Here is a 20,757-nt window from a genome sequence, read left to right as displayed (position 1 = left end):
AAGGCAGGCTCTCTCATTAGTAATGACAGCACACATTTTTCTCAGGGTTTATTTTATTTACATCTTTAGAGTATTTTTAGTTATACGCTTGTGTTAATACTGTAATTTAAATAGGGTAATAATTTAAAGAGACAAAATCCCATAAAGTGATACTACAGATTTAGCTACTTGCCATGTAGAACAGATTGTGTCAATATTCATAAGCAAAACTATCACTAGCTTCCCATTAATTTAGATTCGAAGTGAAGATGGTGCTCAATCATGAATTATGCCTGGAGAAAAAACAGGACTGGGTTCATGTCATGAATAAAAAACGGATATCTGTATTTTAGTGCATTACACAGAAGCAGATATTAATCTTTCACTCTTTATCAGGTATAGGTAGCAAGTGTTGATCTGAGTCCTTTAAGACAAAATTAGTGATGTGATAGGAGCCTGAGAAATCCTCACAGACTGGGCTTCTTTTCAGCTTCTCTTTCTGGGTCTGTTTATTAATAATGTCACTGGAACTCATCTGTCTCACAAAGACAGTTATACTTTATAATGTCATTGTTATTTTGTTTATCAAGAGGCTTACTTTTAAAGTAAAAATGTTTTCTTAGTGATGCTGCATATAAGCAATAGATAAATGTTAACTCCATATGATTTGTATGACTTTTTAAATAAAAGGAGAGAAAGTAAACACAGACTCTTGCCATCTTGTTCTAAACTTGAGCTACAAGAATACTCATTTCAGTTCTGTAGGTTTGTTTCATTTTGAGGGAAACTTTTTTTCTAATTGACAATTTCATGGAGATAATTGTAGATTCACATACAACAGTAGGAAATTATAGAATGAACTTATGTGTCTTTTATTAATTTCTTTCTCCTAATGAATATACTTTGCAAAACTCTAGTTAAATATCACAACCCAGATACTGATTATGGCTATGGCCCACCTGCCTTACTCAGATTCCTCAACTTGTACTTGGATTTTTTATGTGTACATTTACTTCTGTACAATTTTATCACATATATAAAGTCACCCCTGCTCTTTTATTACTGTTTAAATTGATGTTTGCCTGATATCTTTTACTATTTTTTAAAAATTTCAACTGACCTATATTGAATTTGAAGTGAGTTTTTTGTAAACAGCTTAAAGTTGGGTTATTTTTTCAATCAACTATTTATTCTCTGTTTTTTGATTGATGTATTTAAATAATTTATGTCGTAGTAGTTAGTGATATGATAGAATTGCCCTGTGTTTTATTTACTTTTTTTCCCCTTTGGTTTGTTTCCTCTAGTTCCCATTCCCATGTTTCTCTTTTTTTGCCTTCTTATGAGTCACGTGAACATATTTAGAATTACATTTTTTTATATTTATTTATAGTGTTTTGGGGTGTCTTTGTGGGGCTTTCAGAAGGGCTGCTCTGGGTACAATATGATACATATGTAATTGATAACAGCTACTGGTATCAACATTCTACCTTTGTGAGCGACGTATGGGAACCTCACTTGCATTTAGGTTCATTTTCCTTCCTTCCTTTTAAATATCATTGCAGTAAATATCTGGTGGTTTGTGTATTTTGTTTTAATCATCAAATATAATTCACAAAATTCATGAAGTAAATGATAGCTTACTGTATGTACCTATATTTCTTGTCTCTGTGGTTCTTGCTTCTGAGGAAGAAGAAAACTTTGTTCATTTTCTAATTTCAGTTTTGTTTGAAAAATGTCCTTTGATTTTTAAGGATAGATCTGCTAGTAACAAAATATTTTACTTTTTTTTCCTTATGAGAATGTCATTATTTCCCCTTTATTCATGAAGGATCGTTTTGCCAGTGTGGCGGGTTGAATGGTGGTCCTCACAGGTATGTTTATGTCCTAATACCCAGGATCTGTGAATGTCGCTCAGTTTGGAAAAAAACATTTTGCAGATTATTAATAATTAAGGTAAGCATTGTGAGATGAAATCATTCACGTGAAACCTACCTTCAATGACAATTATTCTTGTAAGAGACAGAAAAGGGACAGAGAGACAGATGTGAAGATAGAGGAAGAGACTGCAGCTTAGGAATGCCTGGAGCCACCGGAAATTGGGAGAAGCAAAGAATGAATTATTCTCTAAAACTCAGAGGCTGTACAGCCTTATCTATGTCTTGATTTTGACCTTCTGCCCTCCAGAATTGCAAGGGATAAGTTTCTGTTGTTGTAAACCACTCAGTTTAATGCAACTTCCCTAGTAAACTAATATAGCCAAATAAAAATTTTGTAGTTGACAGTTCTTGTTTTCAATGTATGGAAATTGTTGTAGCACTTTCTTCTGGCTTCCATGGGTTCAGATGAGAAATCTGTTGTTATTCAAATAGGCATTTCTCTATTGATAATATGTTGCTTCCAGCCGCTTTTAAGATTTTTTTCCCCTTGTTTTTAGTTTTCAGAAATTTAATAATGATGTCTTGGCATGGATTTCTTTGGGAAAGAAATCTTATTTCGGATTTGCTCAGCTTCTGGAATCTATAGGTTTGTGTCTTTCACCAAGTTAGGAAAGATTTCAGTATTTTTTTGGATATTATTTTCACCTTCAATCTCTTTTTCTTTTCCCTCTTGAACTCTGAGGATGCAAATGTTGAATATTTTCCTATTGACCCACAGATTCCTAGGTTCTCGTCTTTTTTTTTTTCTTCTAAGTTTTCTTTGCATTGTCAGATTGCAAAAATTCAGGGATTTTTTTGGTCTGCAAATCCATAGATTCTATTCTATGTCATTTCTGCTCCACTATTAAATCCATGCAGATTTTTAAAAAATTTCTGTTATTGTATTTTTCAGTTCTATAATTTACAGTTGATACTTTTAAAAATAACTTCTCTTTCTTGGATGATAGTTTCTAATTTTTTATTCAGGCCAAGAAAATTTGTACTTGATTGTGGAAGTATTTTTATGTCAGCCGCTTTAAAACCCTTGTCAGATTATCCCAGCATCCAATTTATCTCAGTGTTGGCATCAATTGACTGTCATTTCTCATTGAAGTTGCAATTTTCTTGGTTCTTAGTATGACAAGTAATTTTATTTTATTGTATCCTGGACATTTTGTCTGTTATGTCCAGAAACTCTGCGTCCTACTAAACTCTTGTAATTTAGCATGTGGTCACTCTGTTTAGGTTTATGCGTAGAGCCCACCTACATTTAAATGGGCTGTGGTCCCAATGTCAGTTTAATTTTTAAAGAGTTTGTGGGGTTATTTTGGTCTTCTGGCTTATCTGGTGCCACTGGGGCCCCCTGAATCCCTACTGACACTGCCTAAGGAGTGGGAGAGTTTTCTCCATCCTGCACTACGAGGTTGCTCTTTGTAGGGGATGGGAGTCTCAGGTTCATATCAAAGAGGCTTCCTTGGTCAGGCTCCTGCAGTGATGGCATTACAATTCCTGCTGTGGGAGATGCAGAACATTTCTCAGGCCAGGAGCCTGTGGTGGCAGGATCTCCCCTAATGGTGCCCACTGGCCGCCCCTGTGTCTCTGGGCAGGGGAGGGAGTCTCAGGCCTGGGGAGACAGTGAGACTTCTGGCCAGGCTTGTTGTGATGAGACCCATCTTTGAGCTGCTGGACCCCCTCGGCATCTTTAGGAGGGGGGAGGTAAGGCCCTGCCAGAAAGGAGAGCACTCGTCCTGGCCATTGATTGTGAGTGAAGCACTCAACCAGTTCCCTGCTCTAGAGGGACCGGAGGTTCAGCTGGTGTTGTCAGAAGGTTTTTGACCCTCAGGAGGATTAAGCCTACCTAGACTATCTTCCTGTGCTACCTTGAGGTCAGGGAATGTTGAGTCTGAATCATCCTTTTCTGGGTGGAGGAATGTGAGACATGCTGCTGATGCGTTTTTCCTCTAGATTCTGGGGTCCCAAACCAGTTTGCCACCTTCTTGTCACCTTTTAGAGTTCTGCTTTTGTTGCCTCTTTTTTTTTTTTTTTTAAATTTTCAGAGTTTATAACTTTACTAGGCAGGGAGGAGGGTAGAGAAATGGCTTTACGATATCTTGCGTGGACCCAAAGTTTTAGGTAAACATTTAATTCAAATGTACTGTGTGTACAAAGAAGGAATACCTAATGTTATGGTTGAATTTTATCCTCCAAAAAGATTCTCAAAAGCCTAACCCCCAGTGCTTCAGAATGTGACCTTATTTGGAAATAGGTTTGTTGCAGTTATAATTACTTACAATGAGGTCCTACAGGAGTAGGGTGAGCCTTTAATCCAATATGACTGGGGTCCCTAAGAAGAGGGGAAGAGGCACACAGATACAGATGCATTAGAGGAGAACATTATGTGACAACATAGGCAGAGATTAAAGTGTTGTAGCCACGTGTCAAAGGATGCCAGGACACCAGTGAGCCACAAGAAACAGGAAGACACAAGGAAGGATTGTCTCTTTCAGGTTGCAGAGGGAACGCAACCCTGCCAACACCTTGATCTGAGATTCTAGCCTCCAGAACTGTGAGACGATTAATTTCTGTGGTTTTAAGTCACCCAGCCTGTGGTACTTTGTTACAGCAGCTCCAGAACCTAATACACCCTATATTTTAAAAATTCCATCTGGCCAGAGGAAAGATGGTCCGATTATGAAACTGAACTACTGTGATGGATCACAGAAGTATCACATGTTTTCCAAGCCTATAACCAAATTAATTGCTACCAGCCATGAACAATTACTTTTAGCGGTGGGAACACAGGACTGTAAGCCTTCCACATGCTTCTTTTGATAACGTTTTCTATTTGGACACCACTCACCGTGATGTATGGTTAGAGACAAAGCCTTCATTGCCGCCTGGAAACCTGGTTCATCTCTCGTTGAATCCTTTTCCATTTCCCTGTGTTTTCCCTAAGTGTCTTTTATGCTCTGCAAATCCTTAGTTTATCTTCTTCCAAGCAAACTGATTCCAGATGACTTGTCTTCCTACTCATTTTATAAAACAGAAGATTCATAAAATGAATCCCTTCAGCTCTTCTCTTATCTTCGAGGAAGAGTTCAAGTTGGCATTGCATCTCCTCCCACGTCTTTGTGCAAATATGTGGTTTTGAAGATAAAACTCTGCTTTAGGTCCACTAGCCCCTCTGGAAGGAAAGTGTTGGGTAGTGGAAAAAACATAATTTAGGTGTACTTACTGGCCTTTCTGGACCTCTGGATTTTTTTTATTCATAAATGAAAGGTGTAGGGTTGGATTATCTTAAGGTTTACTTCCAATCCTAGCATCTGGAACCTGTTTCAAGAGACCACTCGTGGCAAAGGACAGGCCGTGTGGGAAGATCTGTCCAAAAGAATCATGCAATCAGAGACCAGCTCCTTCCATTACTTACCCTGCTTTCTCGTGCTAAGCAATGTGCAAACGGGGAATCAAGGTGGAGCCAGGAGTGTCTGGAGAGCCAGTCTATGTGACACAGGGGACGTGTGTGTAAATGAGGGGCAAGAAATAAGGACTCAGTATCAGGCAGTTTCATAGCCATATTCTTTTCTTTTTTAAGGTTTGTTTATGTGTTTGGCTGTGTTAGGTCTTAGTTGCAGCACGCAGGATCTTGATGGCAGCAAAGAGTAGGAATCTTTTCGATGTGGCTCATGGACTCCAGTTGTAGTTCATCAGTTTAGTTGCCCCGTGGAATCTTAGTTCCTCCGACCAGGTATCAAACTCACACGCCCTGCTTTGGAAGGTGGATTCTTAACCACTGGACCACCGAGGAAGTCCCCATGGTCATGTTCTACACCAGTGCTGTCGAATGGAAATACAACACAAGACATAAATGCAAGCTACAAATACAAAATGCTACAGGTGAAATCAGTGTTAACAATATGCTACATTCTTTATTTAGTATCAAGCCTTTGGATTCCAGTACATATTTTTTTGTTCACATCACATCTCAGTTTGATGAGTGACACTTCGTATACTTTAACCACATGTAGCTAGTTGCTACCGTGATAAACAGTGTAGATCTGTACTGCATACTATCAGTGACTTGTGGTTGCGTTCACATTACCTCTTTCAGTCATCACTAAACCATCCATTTACTCTTCCCCATCTTCCAGGTTTCTTACTTCTCGCCTTCATCTCTGCTCTTTCAATTTCATATCCACTGTTAGGCTCCAAATGAGGATTTCACAAGGACAATAATTATGCCTCTGAATCATTTCTTCCCTTCACAAAATCAGAATAATAATTTAAAAGAGCACCAAGACGGAAAAGCTACAATTTGTTTGAAAACTATTTACTGTATTTATATAGTGTTTTATGGCTTTCCATGTCTTTTTGCTACAATACTTTATCTAGCTTTCACAGTAATCTGTGAGGTTCTCCAACCACTGTTTCCACTTTCTTCACAGTATACTTAGGTGTTAATATGTTCAAAACTAAAATGATAATTCTTCCTTTCTGTGCTTTTTGTTTGTCTCAGTATTCTTGAGCTTAGAGAGGGGTGGACCACCACTTGCTCCATCGGTCTGCCTGGGAGACAACCTACCTACCAACCCACCTCCTCTCCTCCCTCTCTCACTTCCAGATCTCTTATCAGACGTATCACCAAGCTCCAGTGATTCTACTCTAAAATATATATTAATTCTAGATGGTTTGTTTCATCTTACCTTGATGGTCAAGCCCAGATCATTTCATGCCTAAACCATCATTTTTTTTTTTTAAACCGGTCTTTGCTTCCATACTAGTTCCCTAATCTTCCCTCTCCTTTCTGAAACACATATGTATTTATGGCACTTTCCCAGACAAAATTTTAACAAGTCCATGTTTCTTAGAACATCGCTTCTCCAAGTTTACTGTGAATTCAAGTACTCTGAGGCTATTGTAAAGTGCAGATTCTGGTTCAGTAGGTCTGGGCCCCTAGACTCTATTTTGAGAGATGGTTGTGTTCTTGCTTGCCCCATACCACATTTTCAGTAGGAGATTTGTAAGGGATAAGGTACATACCCCCTAGAGTGGCATACACTAAGACCCAGCCTCTGTCTAGGTCTCAGCCTTAAAACATATCTTCCTTCATCTCCAATCTGCTGAAGCTGCTTATCTACTTTCTACACCCTCCAACCTAAGCCAATCAACTTCAGCATGTGTGTGAAAAAAGTTCACTTAAGCTGAAATTCCATATTTAAAATTACCAGACATTTTTTTGTCAGTTCTCTTAATTCTGTCACTAAGAGGCCACTAGGCAGCTGATTCCAACCTCAGCATCCATCCTGCCCTTCTGTGGCTTTTGCTTTCAAGTGAACCCAAGGGGATTTGTTTGCAGAGTTTGTTTGCCCTTCTGTTGGTTCCCTGGTCCAATTCAACGTGCAGTGGGTTGGAGTTGGAAGCTGAGGGAAGAGTTCCTCCACCTCCCGAAAGGAGATTTACTGGAGCCCACAGCAGCCTGGACCCCACCGTGGCCCGGACCCCACCATGGCCCGGACCCACCGTGGCCCGGACCCCACCGTGGCCCGGACCCACCGTGGCCCGGACCCCACCGTGGCCCGGACCCACCGTGGCCCGGACCCCACCGTGGCCCGGACCCACCGTGGCCCGGACCCCACCGTGGCCCGGACCCCACCGTGGCCCGGACCCACCGTGGCCTGGACCCCATCATGGTCCGGACCCCACCGTGGCCCGGACCCACCGTGGCCCGGACCCCATCATGGTCCGGACCCCACCGTGGCCCGGACCCCACCGTGGTCTTGACCCCACCGTGGCCCGGACCCCACCGTGGCCCGGACCCCACCGTGGCCCGGACCCACTGTGGCCTGGACCCCATCATGGTCCGGACCCCACCGTGGCCTGGACCCACCGTGGCCTTGACCCCACCGTGGCCCGGACCCCACCGTGGCCCGGACCCACCATGGCCCGGACCCCACCGTGGCCTGGACCCACCGTGGCCTGGACCCACAGTGGCCCGGACCCCACCATGGCCCGGACCCCACCGTGGCCCGGACCCCACCGTGGTCTGGACCCCATCGTGGCCTGGACCCACCGTGGTCTGGACCCACAGGGGCCTGGACCCCCAGGGGCCTGGCCCCGAGGGCTGGTCCAAATGGTGTGGAGTCAGGGAAAACTGTCTGGGCAGCACTTGCATGTCCCGTCTTAAGAGCGCGGTCCCGGGGCCTCAGGCAGCTGGTACTGTCTTGCTGTCTGAGCTTTGCTCCGTTTGATCAGTGCACGTGCCTGCTTCCATCCCCTTTCCAATCAGACATCTGCATCCAGTTCCCAGTTCCACCTCTTCCCTGTCTACATGCTGGACCCCTCACACTTTTCTGTGCTCGTGTGTTTACTTGTCTTCACTCTAGAAATATTTACGGAGCAACTGCAGTCTGTCCAACGCTGTGTGAGACCCTGGGGACACAGCGGTGCAGGTGAGAGCTGTAACCCCAACATGTAACTTGGCTCCAAGTCCTGTTTCGAAGAAGGAAGACGGAATGCTCAGGGAGCCTGGAGCTTACCCTGCTAACCTCGAGTTCTCATAGTTTACCCCAAGGCATTAATACTTGGTGTTACTGTGTTCCAGCTCCCATAGGCATTGCTATTAAACAAATCACTATTATTGTTAGGTTAGCTATTATGATTACCTCTTTTCATAGGTCAAATATACCAACCACATTGTGATTAAATAAATTCACTCTCTATATTAATCGGAACTTCCTGTGGTTGTAAGAAGCAGAATCCAGCCTGAACTGCTCAAGCAAAGAGGAGGAAACCAGGATAGGACCATCAACCCAAGGGAAAGACAGAGGTGGAGGCAGATTCACAGACAGCAGGAACTCAGTCCCTGACCATCTTCCTCTTTCCCTTTCTCTCCATGCCTTTCCTAGAGGCTTCTCTGTGCTCTTTATATCGTGTACAGCTTTTGCCATCAGGCAGCTATAGACTGTTTCCCAGGGGCAATCTGGAAAAGCTCAGAGAAGAATTCAGCTGTCATTTCTGGACCAATCGCCTGTGGTCCTGGGACAGATGGGGAAGCTTCCACTATGGCCACGTGATGGAGGAGGGGAGAAGGGCGTCTCCCAGGGCATCTCCCAGGTGAGGGCAGGAATGATGGGCACGTGATATTATAAATGTCTGTTTGCGATGCCTGGAAAGCAAACCACTATGGTTTCCAAGTTCCAGACTTATATTAATATTTGGATTCACAAAAAGAATTTACAATTTTTGGGAATTTCCAAAGTTATAAATTATTCTAAAAATACACCCAACGTTCTTCATATCTTAAAACTCATTATTATAGATATCTAAATTACTTGATTAATAAGAAATATTAAGCTGGGAAGCTATTTACCAAGAACCATAGCCTGCAGTGAATATTTAAACACTGGAAAATGCTAGCAAGCGTTATTAGATAATATTCCAATAACGTTGGGCTTCCCTTGTGGCTCAGACAGTAAAGAATCCACCTGCAGTGCAGAAGACCTGGGTTCAATCCCTGGGTCGGGAAGATCCCCTGGTGAAGGAAATGGTAACCCACTCCAATATTCTTGCCTGGAGAATTCCAGGACAGAGGAGCCTGGTGGGCTACAGTCCATGGGGTCGTAAAGAGTTGGACATGACTGAGTGGCTAAGCACAGCATAGCATTCCAATAATGTAACATCCAGATCTTCTAGCAAGGCTACCAAGCCAACAAATCACGTGTCTGAATTGCTAAATTAAGGCCTTTTTTTGTTTCTTGTACTTATTGTTCTTTGGGACGCCTTCCAGAGAATCTGTAAGTACCCTGTGCATGTAGGCTGTGAACATGTAATCTAGCAACAGATACAAGCCAGAGTGACTGAGTAGACTGATATTTTTTTAAGTTTTTATTTAATTTTTTAAAAACACTTACTTTTTTCACTTCAGTGGATCTTTGTTGCTGCACGCCAGCTTTCTCTAGTTGTGGCAAGTGGAGGCCGTCCCCTGGTGCACGGTCTTCTCACGGTGATGGTTCCTAGAGCGCAGGCTCCAGGCGCTCGGGCCTCAGTAGTTGTGGTACACAGCCTTAGTTGCCCCGTGGCACGGGGAATCCTTCCAGACCAGGGCCGAGCCCAAATACCCTGCATTGGCAGGTGGACCCTTAGTCACCGGACCACCAGGGAAGTCCTAGACTGATGTATTTTTTAATGTGACCCTGTCCTTGTTCCTGGAAAAGCCAACCTTGACTTGTAACTGTGAACTTTGACTTCTCTCGCGTTCAACTTGGTATCTGTAAATCAACTTTATGTCTGTGAATTTCTTAGAACCAGTAAGCATTCTTTTCTTTACATTTACTTTTGATGGGGGATAACTGCTTTACAGTGTTGTGTTGGTTCCTGCCAAGCATCAGCATGAAGCAGACGTAGGTACACACATGTTCCCTCCGTCTTGAGCCTGCCTCCCCCCTCCTCCTCCCTCCCATCTCTCTAGGCTGTCAAGCCAAGCCAGCTTGAGCTCCTTGTGTTACACAGCAACTTCCCGTTAGCTTGCTGTTCTACACGTGGTAATGCATATATTTCAGTGCTCCTCTCTCAATTCGGCCCGGTCTCTCCTGCCCCCACTGTGCCCATAAGTCTGCTCTCTCTGTCTGACTCTCTGTTCCTGCCCTGCAAACAGGCTCATCAGTACTATTTTCTTAGCCTCCATGTATATGCGTTTATAAAAAACTGGAAATAGAACTGCCATATGACCCAGCAATCCCACTTCTGGGCATACACACTGAGGAAACCAGATCTGAAAGAGACACGTGCACCCCAATGTTCATCGCAGCACTGTTTATAATAGCCAGGACATGGAAGAAACCTAGATGCCCATCAGCAGATGAATGGATAAGGAAGCTGTGGTACATATACACCATGGAATATTACTCAGCCATTAAAAAGAATTCATTTGAACCAGTCCTAATGAGATGGATGAAGCTGGAGCCCATTATACAGAGTGAAGTAAGCCAGAAAGATAAAGAACATTACAGCATACTGACACATGTATATGGAATTTAGAAAGATGGTAACGATAACCCTATATGCAGAACAGAAAAAGAGACACAGAAGTACAGAACAGACTTTTGAACTCTGTGGGAGAATGTGAGGGTGGGATATTTCAAAAGAACAGCATGTATACTATCTATGGTGAAACAGGTCACCAGCCCAGGTGGGATGCACGAGACAAGTGCTCCGGCCTGGTGCACTGGGAAGACCCAGAGGAATCGGGTGGAGAGGGAGGTGGGAGGGGGGATCGTGATGGGGAATACGTGTAAATCTATGGCTGATTCATATCAATGTATGACAAAACCCACTGGAAAAAAAAAATAATAATAATAAAAAAAAAAAAGAAAAAAAAAAAAGATTTGTTTTTTCCCTTCCTGACTTTCTTCACTCTGCATAACAGGCTCTAGGTTCGTCCACCTCACCAGAACTGACTCAAATGTGTTCCTTTTTAAGGCTGAGTATTGATAATAGTCCATCGTGTATCTGCACCCCAACTTCTTTATCCATTCATCAGTCAGTGGACATCTAGGTTGCTTCCATGTCCTAGCTGTTGTAAACAGTGCTGCAGTGAACACTGGGATACATGTCTCTTTTTCAGTTATGGTTTCCTCAGGGTGTATGACCGATAGTGGGATTGCTGGGTCATCTGGTTGTTTATATTCCTAGGTTGTTTTTTTTAAGGAATTTTCATACTGTTCTCCATAGTGACTGCATCAATTTACATTTCCACCAACAGTGCAAGAGGGTTGGTTCCCTTTTCTCCACATCCTCTCCAGCATTTATTGTTTATAGATTTTGATGGCCATTCTGACCAGTGTGAGGCGATATCTTATTGTAGTATTTATTTGCATTTCTCTATTAATTAAATGATGTGGAGCATTTTTTCATGTGTTTATTAGCTATCCAGATGTCTTCTTTGGAGAGCTATCTGTTTAGGTTTTCTGCCCATTTTTTCATTGGGTTGTTTGTTTTTTTAATATTGAGTTATGCTGAGGTAGGTTCCTTCTATGCTGATATTCTGGAGAGTTTTTTTTTTTATCATAAATAGGTACTGAATTTTGTCAAAAGCGTTTTCTGCATCTATTGAGACTGTCATGTGATTTTTATCTTTTAATTTACTAATATGGCATATGACATTGATTGATTTGCATATCTTGTAGAATCTTTGCATCCCTTGGATAAATCCGACTTGATCATCGTGTATGATCCTTTTAATAGGTTGTTGGATTCTATTTGCTAGAATTTCATTGAGGATTTTTATATCTATGTTCATTAGTGATACTAGCCTGTGATTTTCTATTTTTGTGATGTTTTTTCCTGGTTTCAGTAACCTCAGATATGCAGATGACACCACCTTTATGGCAGAAAGCAAAGAAGAACTAAAGAGCCTCTTGATGAAAGTGAAAGAGGAGAGTGAAAAAGTTGGCTTAAAACTCAACATTCAGAAAACCAAGATCATGGCATCTGGTCCCATCACTTCATGGCAAATAGATGGGAAACAGTGGAAACAGTGACAGACTTTATTTTTTGGGGCTCCAAAATCACTGCAAATGGTAACTGCAGCCATGAAATTAAAAGACGTTTGCTCCTTGGAAGAAAAGTTATGACCAACCTAGATAGCATAATGAAAAGCAGAGGCATTACTTTGCCAACTAAGGTCTGTCTAGTGAAAGCTATGGTTTTTCCAGTAGTCATGTATGGATGTGAGAGTTGGACCATAAAGAAAGCTGAGTGCTGAAGAATTTGGTGTGGGAGAAGACTCTTGAGAGTCCCTTGGACTGCCAGGAGATCCAACCAGTCAATCCTAAAGGAAATTAGTCCTGAATATTCATTGGAAGGCCTGATGCTGAAGCTGAAACTGTAATACTTTGGCCACCTGATGCAAAGAACTGACTCATTTGAAAAGACCCTGATGCTGGGAAAGATTGAAGATGGGAGGAGAAGGGGATGACAGAGGATGAGATGGTTGGATGGCATCACCAACTCAATGGACATGAGTTTGAAATAACTCCAGGAGTTGGTGATGGACAGGGAGGCCTGGCATGCTGCAGCCCATGGAGTCGCAGAGTCAGACATGACTGAGCGACTGAACTGAACTGTCTGATTTTGGTATCAGGGTGATGGTGATCCCATCGAATGAGTTTGGAAGTGCTCCTTCCTCTGCTATTTTTGAAAGAGTTGGAGAAGGACAGGTATTAGCAGTTTTCTAAATGTTTGATAGAATTTATCTGTGGAGCCATCTGGCACTGGGCTTTTATTTTTGGGGAGATTTTTTAAATCACAGTTTCCATTTTAGTGCTTGTGATTGGCTTGTTCAAAATTCCTGTTTCTTCCTGGTTCAGTCTTAGAAGGTTGAACTTTTCTAAGAATCTGTCCATTTTGTCCAGGTTGTCCATTTCATTGACATATAGTTGCTCATAGTAGTCTCTTATGATCCTTTGTATTTGTGTTATCTCTTGCAACCTCTCATTTTTCATTTCCAATTTTGTTGATTTGAGTCCGTTGTTTTCTTGATGAGTCTGACTAATGACTTGTCATTTTGTTTATCTTCTCAAAGAAGTAGCTTTTAGTTTTGTTGCTCTTCACTATTGTTTCCTCCATTTCTTTTTCATTTATTTCTACTATGATCTTTATGATTTCTTTTCTTCTGCTAACTTTGGGGTTTTTTTTTTCCCATCTTTTTCCAGTTACTTTATGTGTAAGGTTAGGTTGTCTATGTGATGTTTTTCTTTTTTCTTGAGGTAGGATTGTATTGCTATAAACTCCCCTCCTAAAACTGCTTCTGTTGCACACCGTAGGTTTTGAGTCATCATGTTTTCATTGTCAGTTGTTTCTAGGTATTTTTTGATTTTGCCTTTTATTTCTTCAGTAACCTGCTTGTTATTTAGAAATCTATTGTTTAATCTCCATGTCTTGGTATTTTTACAGCTTTTTTCATGTAATTGATATCTAATCTCATAGTGTTTTGGTCAGGAAAGAAGCTTGATATTATTTCAGTTTTCTTAAACTTACCAAGGCTTGATTTGTGAGCCAAGATGTGATCTATCCTGGGGAATGTTTGTGTGCACTTGAGAATAAATTGTATTCTGCATTTGGATGGAATGTCCTGAACATATCTTGTCCATCTGGTCTAATGTGTCATTCAAAGCTTATGTTTCCTTATTAATATTCTGTTTTGGTGATCTGTCCATTGGTGTAAGTGGGGTGTTAAAGTCCACTACTATTATCATGTTACTGCCAATTTCCCCTTTTATGCATGTTAGTGTTTGACTTATGTATTGAGATGCTCCTATATTGAGTGCATAAATATTTACAATTGTTATGTCTTCTTCTTGGGTTGATCCCTTGATTATTATGTTGTGTCCCTATCTCTGGTAGTATTCTTTATTTTAAGGCCTATTTTGTCTGATAGAAGAACTGTTAAACTGTTACTCTTTCTTATGATTTTCATTTGCATGGAGTATCTTTTTCCATCCTCTCACTTCCAGTCTGTATGTGTCTCTATATCTGAAGTGAGTCTCTTGTAGACAGCATGAATATGGGTCTTGTTTTTGTGTCCATTCAGATAGTCCATGTCCTTTGGTTGCAGCATTTAATCCATTTACATTTAAAGTAATCATTGATATATATGTTCCTACTGTCACTTTCTTGTTTTTGGTTTGCTTTTTAGGTCTTTTCCATCTCCTGTGTTTCCTGCCTATAGAAGCCCCTTCAGCATTTGTTGTAAAGCTGGTTTGGTGATGCAGAGTTCTCTTAACTTTGGTTTGTCTGTGAAGCTTCTGATTCCCCATCAGCGGTGAGTGAGGTTTGTTGGGCAGAGTCATCGTGGTGTAGATTGCTCCCTTCCCTTACGTTAATTATTTCCTGCCACCCCGTAAGGCCTGCAGAGGTCAGCTGTAAACCATACGGGAGTTCCCTAGTATGATGTTTGTTGCTTTTCCCTTGTTGCTTTTAGTATTTTTTCTCTGTGTTTAATTTTTGTTGGTTTGATTAATATGTGTCTTGGCATGTGTCTCCTTGGGTTTATCCAGTATGGGATTCTTTGCACTTCTTGGACTTGACTGTCTCTTTCCCCATGTTAGGGAAGTTTTCAACTATAATCTCAAAAATTTTCTCAGATCTTTTCTTTTTCTCTTCTTTTTTTGGGGGGACATTCAAATGTTGGTGCATTTAATATTTTCCCAGAGGCTCTGAGATGATCGTCAATTCTTTTCAGTCTTTTTTTCTTTATTCTCTTCTTCAGCAGTTATTTTCATCTTTCTGTCTTCCAGCTCACTTATTCATTCTTCTGCCTCAGTTATTCTGCTATTGATTCTTTCTAGAGTATTTTTAATTTCCGTAATTGTGTTGTTTATCACTGTTTATTCTTTATTTCTTCTCTGTCCTCATTATATATGTGAAATGATTCTTGCATTTTCTCCATTCCATTTTTGAGATTTTGGAAGGCCTTTGCTATCATTACCCTGAATTCTTTTTCAGGTAGTTTGCCTATTTCCTCTTCATTTATTTGGTCTTGAGGATTTTTACCTTGTTCCTTCATTTGCACAATATTTCTCTGCCTTTTCATTTTATCTATCGTTCTGTGTTTGAGGTCTCCTTTCCCCCATCTATAGGGTCATAGTTTCTGTTGTTTTTGGTCTTGCCCTTGCTAAATGAAATTGGTACAGTGGCTTGTGTAGGTTTTGTGTTGGGAGGGACTTGTGCCTATGTTCTCCTGGGAGGAGGTGTTTTTTTTTCCCTCTGATGGGTAGAGCTGTGTGAGGTGTTGCATTTTGGGGTTTCCATGGGAAGCCTTTATGCTAATGACTGGGTTTGTGTTCTTGTCTTGCTTGTTGTTTGGGTGAGGCATCCTGTGCTGGGCGCTGCTGACAGCTGGTGGTGCTGGGTCCTGGATACAGGTGGAGGCCTTCACGGGGCTTCTCACTCATATCCCCTTGGGTCAGGAACTCTCTGGCAGTCCAGTGTCCTGGACTGAGTGTTCCAACCCCCAGAGGTTCAGGACTGATCTCTCATCAGGGAACCAAGATCCCACAAGCATTTGCTGTGGCAGTAAGGAGTATTAAAATGAACACTCTAAAAAGAAAAAGCAAACAAAAAGCCTAGAAAATAAAATGAACCCCTGGCAAATGGTAAATGCAAAATCAGTCATATAGTAGTAAAATCAAAGGAACATACATACACACACACACACCCCCAAACAAAACCAAACCAGTCCAAAGTAAACAAAGTATAAGAGAGGGATCTGGTGAGCAAGAGAAACCAAAAATGGTATCAACCAATTAAAAACAACAGTAACTAAAACCCAAAACAGAAAACAAGACCAAAGCAGAGAACCAACAAGGAATGATGCAAAGAAAACAAAAGAAACTAACAACCATGGTGAAAAAAAGAAAAAAAATAGAAAAGCCAAGTTAAATAGAAGTACATAAAAATATTTTATATATATTAAAAAATAACTACACCAAGAAAAGAGCAATAAGAAAAACAATAAAAACAAAAATACAAAAAAAAAGAAAATACACCCAAAAAACCCCCATGGAACTGCCAATGTAGAGGTAGAGGTATATAAAGGAAATGAAAATTGAGATTTAAAAAAAAAAAAAAGAAAATTGAGATTTAAAAACATTCTTAAAAGCTTAAATAGATATAATAATAATAATGATGATGATAACCACAGCAACAGAGAAAAAAAGAAGAGGAAAAAAGTCCAGAATCAACTACAGAACAAATCAAAACATAAGAATAACAATAAATGTTTTTCTCAGGTCTCAGCTGTCAGCATCTTCTCCCCACTGTGATTCACAGCCCACCTGTGCCTCCCTAGGAGACCCTCCAGTACCTAGGGGGAGCGATGCTGATGTCTGGACCTGTTGCAGGGACAGCTCAGTCTTTAATCTGGCCCTGCTCCTGAGTGTTCTTGCCTCCAATGTCCACAGTTGCCACAGGGAGAGTGTTTTCTTTTGTGGGAACACTCAATCTCCTTTCATATATTCCACTGACGGAGTCTACATAGTTGATCATGTGAATTTAATGTCTAGCTTGTACAGCTGGTGGAAAGGTTTTCAATCCTCTTCTTTAGCCACTCCACCTGTGAAGCTCAATTATCCCCACCTCTAGGCAGGTCATCCACAGGAGTCTGCTCCTGAGGCAGCCCTGGAGGACGTGAGTCCGCTTCGTGAGGACCAGGTGTGAAGGTGGCACAGCTGCTTGGATCGCATGGGCCCCCACGGCACGAGGTGTGCAGGGAAGCCAGTGGCCGGCAGTGCGAGAGGTGTGCACTATTAGGGTTTTTTTGGCAACTTCTGGCCATTCTCCCCGGTTAGGACCAAGCGAGGAGTTGGCGTAGCTGCTTGGATTGCAGGGACCCTGGTAGCACCGAGTGTGCAGGGAAGCCAGAGGCCATGGGTGCAGAAGATCTGGTACTTTTAGAATCTTTTTCTAGTCTCTGACATTCAAAGGGCCTCACTGGCTGGTCCTTCTCTATTGCTCGGCATGCCAAGTGTTCAAAGGGCACCCCCGGCTGCGGTCCTTCTCTGTTGTTTGGCACATCAGTCACTCAAAGGGCCACCCTCTCTGGAGTCTTTCTCTATTTGTAGGCTGCTGGCCCTGCCATGTGGGGAGAGAGACACTACAGTGGTGGCCCCACCCTCCGTGATTGACTCAGCAGTAGCACCCTGCCTCCATGGCTGCCTGGCTTTCCTCCTAAAGGCATTCCCCACAGCAGTCTCCTCCCTCCTGTCCCCTTGGACCGTTTCCCTGCAGTCAGCAGCAGTCTTCATCCTGGGATTGCTCTTCAGTCTCTACCCTCCAGCTCCCAGCCCGTGTGTGTTTCCTTTCCAGTGGGCAGGGACTTCTGCCAGCTCCTGGCTGGTGCTCTGCAGGGTCCTCTGCATCTGAAGATATATTCCTGATGCATCTGTGGAGAGAACTGCATGTACCTCACATCACCTACTCCTCTGCCATCTTGACTCCTTTCAGACAAAGGCAAAAAATAAGGTTTTTTCCTTGATTATTAAGATTTAATTCTCACAGGAGAATTGTAATTATTTCTCCTGATTTCTCAACTGTTTTTTTTTTTTTTAACTTTGGAACTGGTAAAACCATTCTCCTGAAATTCTGGGAAGGAATTCCTACCTGAAACCACTGCTATTTGTTCTTAATTTTTAGGAAAATGTGTTTCAAGTTCCGCATGATTGATTTATCACTGTGAAAACTCTTGAAAATACCCTTTACAGGTAAAGGAGTTTTTATAATATGGCCCATGTGTTTATTCTTCCTTTCCCTGGAGCAGAGATGGATTTATTATGTTCTCACCTATTGCTAAGGGACTCTGAATGCCTCTTCTCAAAAGAATTTCATGCATAATTCAGAGAAGTAAGGGGAGCTTGCTATACTTTGTGAGTTTATGATACAATACTGACTTACAGTTTTAACATTGGTTTTAGAGCATAAGGGATAAAAGAAACATTTGCCTAAGTTTTTATATAAGTTTAAAAAGTTTGATTCAATACTGTTTACCCCGTCTTTGCACCAGAGGATATTATAAAAGGGATCAGAACATTTCCTTCCTCTGAAGCATTCACACCCATGTGCCTCCATGGTTTCACTGGGCAACACAAACAGATTCCTCTGGGGCTGGCCATTAATCCTGGGCATCTAAAAGTGTCACTGTATTTAAAAGTTGAAAATGCTCATCTCTCTAGCAGAGAACTGAAGAGCAGTCTGGGCAATGTTTGGACCTGGGGAGATAGATGTTCAGGAGAAGTGAAAGTGAAAGAAACAACGTGACAAGTCACTGACACTATAGGATGGTTCAAATAGTTCACTTGTGTGCCTGTCAAACACATGTATAAACCCCAAGAGGCCAAGCACTATAAGACAGACAGGCAGGGAAGGGATGAGGTCAGTGCCCAGCAAGCAAGCATTCAGTAGACATTTGTGGTATTGAATTCAATTCAGAGCATTGGACTTCCCTGGTGGTCCAATGGTTTTACAGGTTCAATCCCTGGCCAGAGAAGATTTCACATGCTGCAAAGCAGCTAAGCCCACGCGCCACACCGCTGAGCCCGTGCTCTAGAGCCTGGGAGCTGCAACTACTGAGCACACACGCCTAGAGCCCTTCTCCCCAGCAGGAGAAGCCACTGCAATGAGAAGCCCATGCCCCACAGCTAGAGAGGAGCCCCCACTCACTGCAACAGGTGCAGCACCACCAAAAATAATTAAAGTCAGAGCCTCGTCTTTGAGGCACCTGACAATCGGACCTGATCAGGACCTGATCCGTGAACTAATGAGCAGGTGAAAAACTCTTAAAATCATACCTAACGTAGTTCATAAGCAAGGATAAATCAACGAAGGGCAATGTTACCACAGCAAAACCCCAATTCCTTGCATCCTTATCACAATCCTGAATTGCCTAGAGTTTAGAGTTTGAATGAAATAACAATGCGTAAGAAGCTGGTTTTGGTGTTCATTCAGAATCTAACATGTGGGTTGATTTGTCTAATTGCGTCAGAAATACTAGGTGGTGAAAAATATGTACAGAATGATCAATTTTAAGCACTGAAATGACTGAGATCATGAATAAAATGCCTACCCTTGAGATTTTTATTGAGAATCAAATAAAAAATGTAAAGTATTGAAGCAAAACAAAAAAATTGTAAGAAAAAAAATGAAATGCTATGGAATAAATGAATCTCAATACACTTGGCTCATTGAGGTTGCTTTAAACCTGGGCACCCAAGGGAAAAGTTGGAGTCATCATAACCATTTCAGCTTTTCAACCTTCTGGATTTTGCAAGGAGTTATAGAAACTACTGAGATCTGACTTTGATGGCAGAGTCCTTCATCCCTCTAAAATCTGACCCTCCAATTGATATGGCCTCCATCAAGCCCCTCAGTGTCTTGGAGAGTTTCCAAGGGATCCAAGCAGTTAGTGGTAAATGAAATCCTTTGGGAAATGCCACTTAGGGGGATCTGGTGTGATTTCTTCCCTTCATCGCATCCTCTGGGGTCCTCTCATCGTGGTGTGGGGTTATGTGTGTTGTGTCCTTGGGTTCATCTCCCCTCTACCCATCTCAGCCATGAAGCTACACTGACAGACAGTTTGGTAACAGAGGTTTAGGGATGCTTCCAGAAACAGTCTCTTCTAGAGTCTACACAAAACTCCCAGCAGTCACCAGAGTGGCCAGCTTTGCTCCCCTCAGTGCCTTACATACACCTGTTGGAAGTGAATCATATGACAGCAGTCAGGCAACTCATCAACAGTCAGAGGAGGCCAGTGAGAAAGGTTGAAGTCCTGGAATGGCATCTCCATTGCAAACCCAGACTGGAACCAGAAACCCAGAGAAATTCAAAGATGATTTGAATTTCCAAAGATTTCCAACTCCCCAACACCTTCAACCTAAAAGCAAATAAAAACAAATAAATAAAAGAAGAAAGAAGGAAGAAGCCGAAACAATTTACTTCCTGGGCTAAAATTACAAAGCTAATATGAAAGAAACAAAATCTGAAAACAATTACTAGGCAGCCATTTCAGGAGGAAGCAAAGCCTGTCCACCAGGAAACTACCAGGAGGATATCCTCAGCTAGTTTTTGAAACTTGTCATTGAATAATAGTTTAACTTGTTATTAAATATTACTGTCATCAACATAGCTTTTTAAATGATGGTAGTGATAAAGGAGCTATGTCAAACAACAAAATAACGTGGCTTTCATTTTCTATCGTGGCAGCAGTTAATGAAATATTACATTGTTTGTATTGTAGTATGATATTTTATACCATATTCAAATTATATAGCTGGCTACAGAATTTCACCAAGGGAAAACTATGAGGGCAGGTTGA

Source organism: Dama dama, chromosome 32 (assembly GCF_033118175.1).
Source record: "Dama dama isolate Ldn47 chromosome 32, ASM3311817v1, whole genome shotgun sequence".
Lineage (NCBI taxonomy): Eukaryota > Metazoa > Chordata > Mammalia > Artiodactyla > Cervidae > Dama > Dama dama.
The sequence above is the reverse complement of the archived record's forward strand: the minus strand, read 5'-3'. Positions refer to the sequence as shown.